At 34.6% G+C, this 4,026-nt stretch overlaps 1 pseudogene; it reads right to left on the reverse strand.

Moving 5' to 3' along the window:
* Positions 1-1,891: 1,891 nt before the first annotated feature.
* Positions 1,892-3,344, reverse strand: LOC110810125 (arabinogalactan O-methyltransferase 2 pseudogene; annotated as a pseudogene).
* Between the last annotated feature and the right edge of the window lie 682 nt (positions 3,345-4,026).

The raw sequence follows: 4,026 nt of genomic DNA on the forward strand, positions 1-4,026 counted from the left end.
TTGAAAATAAATGGGATAATAAATTATGTTTTGAGAAAAATTTCTTTTAAAAAAATTTTTTGGTGATTTTGTTAAAATATTAAATTGAGAAATTTAATTGATAAAATTTAGAGCTACAATACGAAGATATGCAAAATTGGTAAGGAAATGATATTTTTATAATAAGGGAGAAAATTTAAGATTAATTGGCAGAGAAGACAATTTCAAGAAATTTACTAGAAGTGGAAGGGGGAAATTGTAAATATAATAATGTGGGAATTATAGATGGAAGTTAGAAGATTGTAAATTAAATTAAATATATTAGGAGGGGTAAATTGTAAAAATAATAACCTAAGGATTAATAGTAATTTTAATTTCGAGGAATTAATTTGAGGAATTGGAATTGGAATGTTAATATGAAATAAACAAATCGGAGAGCAAATGAATTTAAAAAGGTTAAATTGAAGACAAGGAATTTAATTTGGTAATTTATTTATCTTAGAAGATGAAACTGGTAAAAGACATAAAATTGGGAAAATGAGTGGAATAATGGGTACTAATTTTGGTACAACAAGAGATAAAAGTAATTATAAAAATAGTTGGTGGGGATAAATTGGAAGAAGACAAAATGTTCGTTTAGTAAATTTATAGAAAATTTTGCAGAATGCAAATATTTGGAAAATTGGTTGAATAGTAAATAATTTTAAGCAAATTGAATTTAAGGTCAATTTAAAGGAAAAGAGTAAATAAATAAATAATAGAGAAGATCGAACTTTAGAACATTAAATTTAGGATTTTACGTGGGATGTAATATAAGAATTGGGATAAGAAATATTGACAAATAATTTTATAAAAATAATTATATTAGAAGACAAGTAAACCGAGAGTAAGAAATTAAAAAATGATAACATGCTAAATTATCTAACACGTACCTATAAATAAGTGTCCAAAACTCATAGCATTATGAAAGAATTTATAGTATATAACACTACAAAGGAGACATTAAAAATTTTAAATAAAGTAGTGATATATTGTCAATAATGGTAGGGTTTAAAATTTAATAAAAGGAACTTTATAAAATTCTGAAAAAAGAAAATTAAATGAATTTGTTTCATTAGTCTATTACGAAAGAGTTCTATATGTGTGGTTGGAATTTTATACTATGTTGATGAATCCTATCATAAAAATAAATGAATTTATGTATATTTATTCAATATTTGATAGTAGTGACCACTTTAGTAAATGTATTTTTGTAATATTTCATTATTTGTATTTGTGTGTCTACTTATATTGATAGTAAAAAATTCATCTATTCTTCTTAATAGTAGTATCGAATAATAAAATTTTAATGTGTTACATAAAGTTTGTATATAAAAATATATGTGTAAGAAACTTAAAATGATAAATATATAATTAATAAAATAGTAGAAATTCAATTAGTATCACTGTACATGTGTATTAAAATAAAATTGTTAGAAAAAGTTAAGATCCAAAAATAAAATTTGAATATTTGCATAGAATTTTGATAAAGAATCCGAACAAATAAGAAGAGGAAATTTTAAAGTTACCTTCACACTAGAGAAAAATTAAAATATTAATTAATTAGTATCATGTTTATACAGCCTTGAGTGTTAAAAAATTTTACACAAGAATCTCACCAGTTTTGAACATAGAAATTTTTCTGATTTTTTTTTTTTTTTTACTTTGTTTATTTGTTCTTTTGGATTTCCTTTTGTTATTAAATTACTTTACTGAATTTGTGATACTTACACTAATTCACACAAAAATTGAGGTTATTTCTAGAGCCTTCGTAAATATATTCTGAGTGTCACTGCCTCATGTATTTTATTTACATCTCAATCTCACTACATAAATATTAATTGCTAACATTATTTTAAATTAAAATAAATAGTTGTGTACGGAATTTGCAAGAATTCATTATATTTTATTATCCAGATCGTCCATCCGGTAAAATCCAGGGGGTGACTGAAATATTCTGGCCTATCCCCACATCAAATTCTACTTAAATCCAATGACAACAGGGAAACTACCAATATTGATCATGCCGGGCCGGACTTTAGCAAAATCGATCGCCGGCGGCATCTTCGGCCTGACTCACATTACCAGCAGGAATTTCGAAATGCCAAAGTCTACCGACATGTTTGACCAAGTACTTCCTGCACAGGAACTCCTCCGCGAAACTCCTCTCCACTCTCCTATTCACATCGTGCAGGAACACGTGCGTAACACCGGATCCCTTCCTGTTCCTGGCCATGACCGCCGCCGAGAAGATCGCTCCCATTCTGCCCGGTGCCTCCGCGTAATATCCTTTCGGGGCGTCGATCATGATTAGATCCCATTCTGTGTCGTAGAACTCGTCGGGGAGACCGGTCAATGCGAGCTTACAGAGAGTGTTCCCACGCAGGTAGGCCCTGGAAGGCAAACAGTTGGGTTCCGTCTTGTAGGATGCGAGGAGCGCGTCAGCCTCCGACAGATGGGTCCGGTACTGGACGTGATGTGCATGGAGCGCGGGCGCGTCCTTGAGGACGATATCTATCCACTTAGGATCCTCCTCGACAAACAATGTGTTGCCTCGTGGATTAAGCGATGTCCACATGAGCGAGTCATGCCCTAGCCCGAACACCAGAAAGTTGCAGGGAGCGCGTTCCTTTAGCACAGCGAAGGAGACCGAGATCTCGCTGAATGACTGCTGTGGAACGACGCGTGATGTGGCGTAGTGGATGATGGATTGCAACTGGATCGCCGTCGCAGAGTATTCCGAGATGGATTTGGCGTTCGCGCTAGTCATTGAGCAGAGGAAGGAGTTATAGGTGGTTCGAACGAAGCTGGAGATCAACAATCCGCCGGCCAACAGACCGAAGAGTAGTACGGCTAGGAACCTTGGCTTCTCCAACAAGAACGATCTGCTCTTCATCTTCTCTAGTCGCAATCTAATAAATTTTTTGTGATTTTTTAACAAATACAAGCTGATCTGGTGATTATATTGAAGTGTGTTTACAGAAAAGGGAAATTTGATTTTGTGGGGGAATCGGAGGGTGGAGGGATGATGTGAGATTTTGAAATCTTTTACCTTTCCGAGGGTAATTTGGACAATATGCATCAAAACTGCGCCGTTTTTCCAAAAAAAAGCGGAGACGTGGCCGGCCTGGAGCGCTCGAGGCGTTCTCCGAGAAGCCCGAGAAATCCCTGTGACTGCTACCGCTAAAACTCCCGGCGGACGTCGTTTCCGTCCGCGGTCGCCGTTTGTGAACGGGGATTTCTTAGGGTACTCAACAATGTCGCACTGTCGAGCATGACACGCAGCTCAAGAAGCGTAGCTACGATAGCAAGTATTTGGCGGCCATGCTTGCTTTTGGTACGGTGGAATTCCCCTCATTTCTCTTTGTTTAAGTAAGGTCTTTTACTTTTCCTAGCATTCTGTTTAAAATGTTATTTTTATTTTTATTTTCATTTTTATTTTTTAATTTTCAGCTCTATAATTGCTATTTTATGTTGAAAATCTGTCATTAACTTTCACTGGAAGACTGTTGACATAATTAGCTCCATAAATTGTCTTTCTTCACGGTTAATGGTTATCCATCTCCATGCTAGGGTCCCCGATGCTTAGCTTTGAGAGGCAGAAGATGGAAAGTCCTGATTCGTGCATGGCCGTGGGCATAAACTATTCAGATACTGTTCTCAGCTTTGATAGGATTCATATTGCTAATGGTAGAACCGGTAGAGTGTATTGTTATTTGCATCACATGCGTATTTGTTTCTGGCTACACGCTTCGTGTGCTGAGAAAAATTCCATCATGCATTGCGTTTCATATTTTTTTTTTAATGCATGTATTATAATTTGGTGTATCTTTAATCATTTTGAGAAATATGATTTCCATTACAAATATTAACATACTTTCCATCTGAAACCACTCTTGTTTATGGGCTTTATCTTTCTGCAAGTTGCTATATAATTGAGGAATGATTTCAACTTGATTAGCTGTTTGTTGGCCATTCTAAGATCATTTATGAACTTTCCTGACATGT

Source organism: Carica papaya, chromosome 9 (assembly GCF_054855325.1).
Source record: "Carica papaya isolate Zhongbai chromosome 9, ASM5485532v1, whole genome shotgun sequence".
Taxonomy (NCBI): domain Eukaryota; kingdom Viridiplantae; phylum Streptophyta; class Magnoliopsida; order Brassicales; family Caricaceae; genus Carica; species Carica papaya.